The following is a 9,080-nucleotide window of genomic DNA, read 5'->3' as shown; positions in this document are numbered from 1 at the left end:
GGGTGGTAATCTGGCGTTGTGGACAGCGACGCCTACAGGTCAGGTCTGGGGGCGCCTGCTCAGCGAAAGGCAGGAAGTGGTGAAGGCAGCGTGACCTCCCACGCGTTACGCTTCACCAATGAGAGCCCTCGCTGCCAGGTGAGAAGAGAGCCACTGGCTGTCTCCACATGTGTCGGAGGAAGCATGTGGTGGACTTCAGGGTTCCCTTATACCGACCAGTGGGAGAACATGCGCACAACAACCAGGTAGGGGGGGGGGGGGGGGGGGGGGGGGATTGGCATAATGACTAAATTGGGATGGGGAGAAAAAATTGAAAAATCAGGCGGAGAAAAAGAGGATTAAAAAAATAAAAAAATAAAGTTTTCATTCATTCATTCATTCATTCATTCATTCATTCATTCATTCATTCATTCATTCAATTAGCTTAATAATTAACAACATGTGTTGACCCAATAGGTATTCTGATACTGTTTATTGTTTATTGTTTATTAAAAGGATCCCCATTAGCTGATGTCAATGGCACCAGCTATAGTCCCACATAGCAATATATACACACATACATACAGCAGACACACGCACGCACACTTATATACCTGTATACATACAGTACATACACACACTATATACATGTCTCTTAAGAAACCACGAGAACAGCAGATAATACATTCCATCTTAATTCTTATTCTTGTTATTATTCCCTTTTATGTCCCTGTGTATGTGTATAATTTTACTAGAAACGCCCTGTATCATTGTAAAAATAAAAATCTATATTTTTTTATTTGATTTTTTTTTAAATTCATGCTGCTGTCTGTCTCGGCCAGGAGGTCTTCCTTGGAAAAGAGATTCTTAGAATCTCAATGGGACTCTCCTGGTTAAATAAAGGTTAAACGCACACACACACACACACACACACACACACACACACACACACACACACACACACACACACACACACACACACACACACACACAGACACACGCACACACGCACACACGCACACACGCACACACGCACACACACACACACACACACACACACACACACACACACACACACACACACACACACACACACACACACACACACACACACACACACGTGAATACAACGTTATGAATCCATCCCAGCTCCCCCCTCCCTGCTGCAGGGCTGAAGGCCTGGACTGATCAGACACCAGAGGTATGCTGCCGACATGCTGACCTGCCAGCTCCTCACAGTAATAAGCTTGTTTTCTCACAACGCTCTGGATTTACTGTTAAATAGAATCAGGATGACAGCGGACGGTCTAGAGTTTCCCCTAAAGTCCTGCAGCCAAGTTTTGTCTTGTCTGTCTCACTCTGCAGTGTGTTCTGGCTCTGCTGTGTGTGTGTGTCCTGTGTGCGTGTGTGTGTGTGTGTGTCCTGTGTGTGTGCGTGTGTGTGTGTGCGTGTGTGTGTGTGTGTGTGTGTGTGTCATGTCCGCTTGGTCCCCTGTGACGACTCCATAATGAAATGTCACCTGTCAGTCAAACGTGTGTTTATGTTGACCATGTGTGTGTGTGTGTGTGTGTGTGTGTGTGTGTGTGTGTGTGTGTGTGTGTGTGTGTGTGTGTGTGTGTGTGTGTGTGTGTGTGTGTGTGTATATGTCTGTGTGTCTAGGCATTTCTTCATGTGTGTGTGTGTGTGTGTGTGTGTGTGTGTGTGTGTATATGTCTGTGTGTCTAGGCATTTCTTCATGTGTGTGTGTGTGTGTGTGTGTGTGTGTGTGTGTGTGTGTATATGTCTGTGTGTCTAGGCATTTCTTCATGTGTGTGTGTGTGTGTGTGTGTGTGTGTGTGTGTGTGTGTGTGTGTGTGCATGGTTCTATGCATGTGTATCTGTGTGCTTGCATTCATCTTTGTACTTTATGTGCAATACATGGGAACGTGTGCAGCACGCCTGCATCCACACGTGTAAGTGCCAACATGTGTGTGCAGCGTGTGTGTCCAAGCTCGCGTGTGTGTTCGTGTGTGTGTGTCCAAGCTCGCGTGTGTGTGTTCGTGTGTGTGTGTCCAAGCTCACGTGTGTGTTTGTGTGTGTGTGTCCAAGCTCGCGTGTGTGTGTCCAAGCTCGCGTGTGTGTGTCCAAGCTCGCGTGTGTGTTGGTGTGTGTGTGTCCAAGCTCGCGTGTGTGTGTCCAAGCTCGCGTGTGTGTGTGTCCAAGCTCGCGTGTGTGTTCGTGTGTGTGTGTCCAAGCTCGCATGTGTGTGTCCAAGCTCGCGTGTGTGTTGGTGTGTGTGTGTCCAAGCTCGCGTGTGTGTTGGTGTGTGTGTGTCCAAGCTCGCGTGTGTGTGTCCAAGCTCGCGTGTGTGTGTGTCCAAGCTCGCGTGTGTGTTCGTGTGTGTGTGTCCAAGCTCGCATGTGTGTGTCCAAGCTCGCGTGTGTGTTGGTGTGTGTGTGTCCAAGCTCGCGTGTGTGTGTCCAAGCTCGCGTGTGTGTGTGTCCAAGCTCGCGTGTGTGTTCGTGTGTGTGTGTCCAAGCTCGCGTGTGTGTGTCCAAGCTCGCGCGTGTGTGTGTCCAAGCTCGCATGTGTGTTCGTGTGTGTGTCCAAGCTCGCGTGTGTGTTGGTGTGTGTGTCCAAGCTCACGTGTGTGTTCGTGTGTGTGTGTCCAAGCTCGCGTGTGTTGGTGTGTGTGTCCAAGCTCACGTGTGTGCTCGTGTGTGTGTGTCCAAGCTGGCGTGTGTGTTGGTGTGTGTGTGTCCAAGCTCACGTGTGTGCTCGTGTGTGTGTGTCCAAGCTGGCGTGTGTGTTGGTGTGTGTGTGTGTGTGTGTCCAAGCTCGCGTGTGTGTTGGTGTGTGTGTGTCCAAGTTCGCGTGTGTGTTGGTGTGAATGCCTGACTGTGTGCGTTTGTGTGTGACACCACGGAGAGTGACAGCAGGGCCGAGAGGTGTGACGCGGTGAGCTTGATGATCTAGTCAGTCAGTCCCCAGCGGGCTGGGTTTATCACCGCTGTACCTCCTCCTGGGTGACGAGAGGAGCTGGGTTCATCACCGCTGCACCTCCTGGGTGACGAGAGGAGCTGGGTTCATCACCGCTGCACCTCCTGGGTGACGAGAGGAGCTGGGTTCATCACCGCTGTACCTCCTGGGTGACGAGAGGAGCTGGGTTCATCACCGCTGCACCTCCTGGGTGACGAGAGGAGCTGGGTTCATCACCGCTGCACCTCCTGGGTGACGAGAGCAGCTGGGTTCATCACCGCTGCACCTCCTGGGTGACGAGAGGAGCTGGGTTCATCACCGCTGTACCTCCTCCTGGGTGACGAGAGGAGCTGGGTTCATCACCGCTGCACCTCCTGGGTGACGAGAGGAGCTGGGTTCATCACCGCTGCACCTCCTGGGTGACGAGAGGAGCTGGGTTCATCACCGCTGCACCTCCTGGGTGACGAGAGGAGCTGGGTTCATCACCGCTGCACCTCCTCCTGGGTGACGAGAGGAGCTGGGTTCATCACCGCTGCACCTCCTGGGTGACGAGAGGAGCTGGGTTCATCACCGCTGCACCTCCTCCTGGGTGACGAGAGGAGCTGGGTTCATCACCGCTGCACCTCCTGGGTGACGAGAGGAGCTGGGTTTATCACCGCTGTACCTCCTGGGTGACGAGAGGAGCTGGGTTCATCACCGCTGCACCTCCTGGGTGACGAGAGGAGCTGGGTTCATCACCGCTGCACCTCCTGGGTGACGAGAGGAGCTGGGTTCATCACCGCTGCACCTCCTGGGTGACGAGAGGAGCTGGGTTCATCACCGCTGTACCTCCTGGGTGACGAGAGCAGCTCCAGGTGACGTCCTGGACCGGAGCAGATTATACCAAATCAAATTCACATTCCTTGTGCCTTTGTATTGACCCGGCCCCGACTGGCCCCCCCGCCCCGCCTGGCCCCGCCCCCCACCTGGCCCACCTGGCCCCACCCATAGATATCTATAGAACACTAGATAGCTTAAGGAGGAGTCACCAGCGTCACTGAACCGCCGCCATCTTGCCCCAGTCAGCCTTGAGTGAGAGTGAGTGAGCTGCACAGACAAAAATACTCATAACTCGCTGAAATATTGACGGATTTACAAACGGTTTGGTTTGCTATAAACATCAAAGATGTAGTTATGATACTGCATACTTAAAAAAAAAACTTTTAAAGATGATTTTTTTTACAAACCGCTTGAATCATAGACACGTTAATAATGCTTGTAATAAACCAAACCGTTTGTAAATCCATCAATATTTCAGCGAGTTATGAGTATTTTTGTCTGTGCAGCTCACTCACTCTCACTCAAGGCCGACTGGGGTAAGATGGCGGCGGTTCAGTGACGTCGCTCTCCATTGGCCGGCAGCGCGGGTAAGCTATCTAGTGTTCTATATATATCTATGGCCCCACCCCCTGCCTGGCCCCGCCCCCCGCCTGGCCCCACCCCCGCCTGGCCCCACCCCTTGCCTTTGTTTTGGGACCCACATTTCTCTTCAGTCCTGAAGTCCCGACTAACTCTCATATTGTACAATGTCCTCTCATATAAGTTGTCCAAGACCCCGTCAGGACATCCTGCCGGCCACTTTTGGGCCCTGAGCCACCAGTCGAGAAACACTAGTGCTTCGGCAGCTTAGAAGCATCGTTTATTAAATCACATAAATAACATTCAATTGAAAGAGTAACCAAACCTACATCATAATTTTGTCATCTTGTTGTCCTAGTGGTTGTTATTGTCACTCCGCCCCCTGTGATGTCAGAGTACCTCATTTCCTTCCTAGACAGACTTTGATATTACCTCCAAAGAGGTACTGTGACATCATAGATCGGGGCGGTGTGTGCAGCAGCCAGGTTAAAATATCAACCATTATTTTTACTTTAGTTTAGCTACTTTAGTTTTAGTTACTTTAATTTTTTTTGTGTTTAGTTTAGTTACTATATTAAAGGGTGAATCTTCCATCCCTACAGAATTTAATTATATTCATTCATTCCAGTATGAATTAAGCAAAGAAGGGCTGCAGCAACATCCTACAGGGCTGTATTTGTCCTCCTCATCTTCCTATCTCATGTATTCTGTTATATGTTTTAGTAATACCAGGATAACCCAGTGCATACCGTCTAAACAAGACAGAACACTATTCACAGTCAGCGTTCACTCATGGCTTACCGATGGTCCTTGCCTTCTACAATACCTATTCTGTATTATATTATATCGCTGATGTGAAACTAACTAGCGAACAAACTGACAAACTAACTCTGAACGTAATGTTGGGGGAATTGTACTTTTCACTATATGAATACCTCTTGCTCTCATCGTCATCAGAATCTAAATTGACAGATGATATGACCCCATCCCTTCATGCATACGCTTTGTGGCTCAGTCACAGTCTAGTAGTATAATTACAAATAAAATACATGTATGTGACAAAATGGAGGAAAAAAAACAGTAGCCTTTTTTTTTATCCAATAACAACCAACGACAACATTAGCACAGCACTCGTCCAGTGTTGCATCTCTCGTCCTCGACACAGAAGTAGACGGTGTTTCTGTTACGGTGTCGCAGATGTTTACTCCTCCTCACCTCACGTAACCCCCGACCGCAAACACCCTCTCACACGACGGCACACCTAATCCGAAACAACAGATGTTATTTTTAAACCCAATTTGGAGGAGAAAAAGCTGTCCCAGAAAACAACTTAATTATAGGAATGAGGACACAGACTATCACTACTGATTAGATGCCAAGGGAACAAGGTACGGGCTAATTATCTTTTTTCTTTTTTTTACCCCTTCTGCCCCCCCCCACCCCCCTCCATTTGTTTGTGCGCCGTGGCAACGTCATGCCCTCTCTCAGGAACTCCCATAATGCACTGCCTGCAGCGTTAGAACACATCTCCTCCTCTAACTAAATACCTCGCAGCTGCCATATCCTGTCTGCGCTGAGGGCCGCGTGCGTGCGGCAGAACGGCCATCGCTGGGTCCCCGGGATGAACTGTAGCCTGTGGGAGTCACGCCCGCGATGATACGCACTCCCAGGTCACATTAGTAAGAGGATCTACAGTGGGAGAGGGATGGGGTGGGGGTGGGGGTCACAGATACCGCCGGGGGGCTTCCCGAGTCAGGCGTATAGCCATAAACTCAGCCTCAGTCCTCCTCGTATACATACACAGTGTATCCCTTCTCTCCCCCCCCGGTTTGGACTGTACAATATGTACAATAATACAATATTAGGCTGATTCATCTGTCCCGGGTGCAGCGTCTGCCGTCTGTAGCCCTGGCTGTCTGCCCTGCGAACTCTCGTATTATAGCCTGTGATGCCTCCCTGACTGAGCTCTGTGTTTAAAGCACACAAGACGCTGTGCGCTGAGGGAGCAGGATGGCCCTCCTGACTGAGAGTGTAGTAGACGACCGCATCCACGGGGGCGGCGCAGATCGGTGAAATTGAGTTTTTTCTGTGCTCGGTCTCACTCGCATCCCTCGGTGTGCGGGCCGAACGTGGGGCCTGGGCGGGGGCCTGGGCGGGGGCCGCGAGGCTGTGTGACAGTCTGCGAGGAGGACGGCACTCCTGAGATGAACACGCTGACTAGCTATCCTGTACCTCTCTATTCTCTATACCGCCATCAGACTGTTCAACACCATATGACCCCCCCCCCCCCCCCCCGCCTTACATTTACATTTAGTCATTTAGCTGAAACGCTTTTATCTAAGTTCTGTACGACAAGTCATCAGGAAGGGCACAACTCTATCAGCTGAGTAACAATGTTCATCAAAGTGTTGAGTGCTACAGTGTAGGTTCGTTTATTAGTGCATGACAGTAAGGTTAGTTAGTAGGGATGTCCGATATTATCGGCCTACCGATATTATCGGCCGATATCGGCATTAAAATGTGATATCGGAAAATATCGGTATCGGTTTAAAAAAAATTATATTTCTTTTACATTTCTATAACCTTTATTTACCCAGGCAAGCAAGTAAGAACAAATTCTGATTTTATTTATTGTCAAAAGTATGCATAATGTTGTGTTAATTCCACAACAAGAGATATGTAATGTTAATTACCTGAAATTATTCCATTTTTGGGGGGGGGAAACCCTGCATATATCGGTATCGGTTGATATCGGTATCGGAAATTAAGAGTTGGACAATATCGGTATATCGGTATCGGTAAAGAAGCCAATATCGAGCATCCCTATTAGTTAGGGTTAGATATTTTTTATTTTTTTTAATTCAGATAATGGTTGAAGAAGTGTGTTAACAGAATTCGGCTATAGGGCGACAATAATGTGGTCAAGAGGCATGGTTTCTATCTTGAGCCTTAACTGGCGTTGTTTATTATTCACATGAAGAGCAGCAGTTCTACAGGTATCTTCTCTCTGAGAGGCTTGGGGGAGAGAAAGAAGTGGGAGGAGACATATCTATTTATACTCGCCACCTGGTAGTACTCCTGAGTGTCTCCGCCTAGAGCGCCCTCTAGTGGAAACGGTTATATATGCAGTTAGACAGTTACTAACAATCCTACACAGAACCTCTGCCTGTGTCTTATCTTATACCTTGTCAACAGTGATTGGAACTCTCTGTTTGTGAACTCGGTTTCGTTGTCGGATCTCAAGCATCCTACGTTTCCATAAGGGGCTACGTCTGCCAGGAATTTCTCCGTGGCCTGGAGTGTCTCACTCTTTGCTTTGAGAAAGTAAACAAACACTGCCCCTGTGCTCACATCTGTAAAAGACTGTACATATCTAAAACCTCCTATGGACTCGTTGCTTACTGGACCGGCTAGGTCCGTGTCAACTAATGCAAGTGGTACCCTTACTCTGTCTGTGGGATTTCTGTATCTCGGTTGAGTAAACTTCCCCGTTTTGCACACTGCACAATTTTTGTCAGGTCTACGCTTTTCTCCTTCAATGTGCATGCCTTCTGACACTACTTGCAGTTTCAGTAAATCCTCGTAATTACAATGACCCATAATCTCGTGCCATGTCTGAATATCGTGACTGGCCGTCCCGCTACACATATCATTATTATCATTACACTTGTCGTTGTCATTACACTCCGTTTTCAGATAATATATTCTCTGGTACATCTTTATGTCAAACCGTGTACCGTTCTACAAGAACATTTTTACCTTTATCGAAGAATACCATGGCACCGCTTGCAGTAGCAGCTATTACAGAGAATAGTCCTTGTGGGAACGATGGTACGTAGAGAGCATTCTTTAACGTCACCGTACGCCGGCGCCCCTTACTGTCCGTGAGGCATACCTGTGCGTCCCCTCTCTCTTGCGCCAATCCGTAGGTGCGTCTCCCGTCCGCCAGCTCCATGCTGTGCCTCTCCGGGTGGAAAGTGTCGTCAAAGTTCTTGAACCGACTCCTGTCGTTGATGACATGGGACGACGCATCTGTGTCCACGATCAGTCCCCTTCTCTGGGCCCGCTGCAGCTGGGCCGGTCCGGCGATGCATGCCATCCGCGCCCCGAAAGCGCAGTCTTCTTGTCCCGTTATTCTCCGGGCGTCGTCTCGATTCGTCTCACGTCGACCGTCGCCGCCATCGTGTCCGCTGTCGTCATCCTGTCCACAGCCGTCTTCTTGCCCGTAGCCGCCATTTTGTCCGTAGCCGCCATTTTGTCCGTAGCCGCCATTTTGTCCGTGGCCTCCGTCTCGTCCATGGCCGTCATCTTGCCCATGTGCGTATCGCACGTTCTGGTCGTGTTTCTTCATGCACGCTCTGTCTGTGTGCCCCGTGGATTTGCAGAAGCTACACCAGACAGTCTTTGTGCAGTCGCTTCTCTGATGGCCTTTATCTCCGCATCGCCAACACACCAGTTCCGTCGTGGTCCTGGTTCTCTCCCTTGGCGTCGCTCGCTTTAGCACCCTCTATCCCGCCTCCGCTGCGGCTGGGTGGGTATCTTCTGAGGCCTCGAAGTTCCTTAACTTAGCCTTGAACTGTCCCAACGTCATGTCCGTTGAACCGTGTGTTACCAGGAGTGTGAACGGTTTGTACAGCTCCGGTAGTCCTCTCATCATCATCGCCATCATTAGCCCATCGCTTGGTGCTTCTCCGGCACTCCTCAATGGCGTTGTGATCTGCTCCGCTCTGTTGACGTATTCGGTC

Source organism: Notolepis coatsorum (genome assembly GCF_963971535.1).
Source record: "Notolepis coatsorum genome assembly, chromosome: 12".
Lineage (NCBI taxonomy): Eukaryota > Metazoa > Chordata > Actinopteri > Aulopiformes > Paralepididae > Notolepis > Notolepis coatsorum.
The sequence above is the reverse complement of the archived record's forward strand: the minus strand, read 5'-3'. Positions refer to the sequence as shown.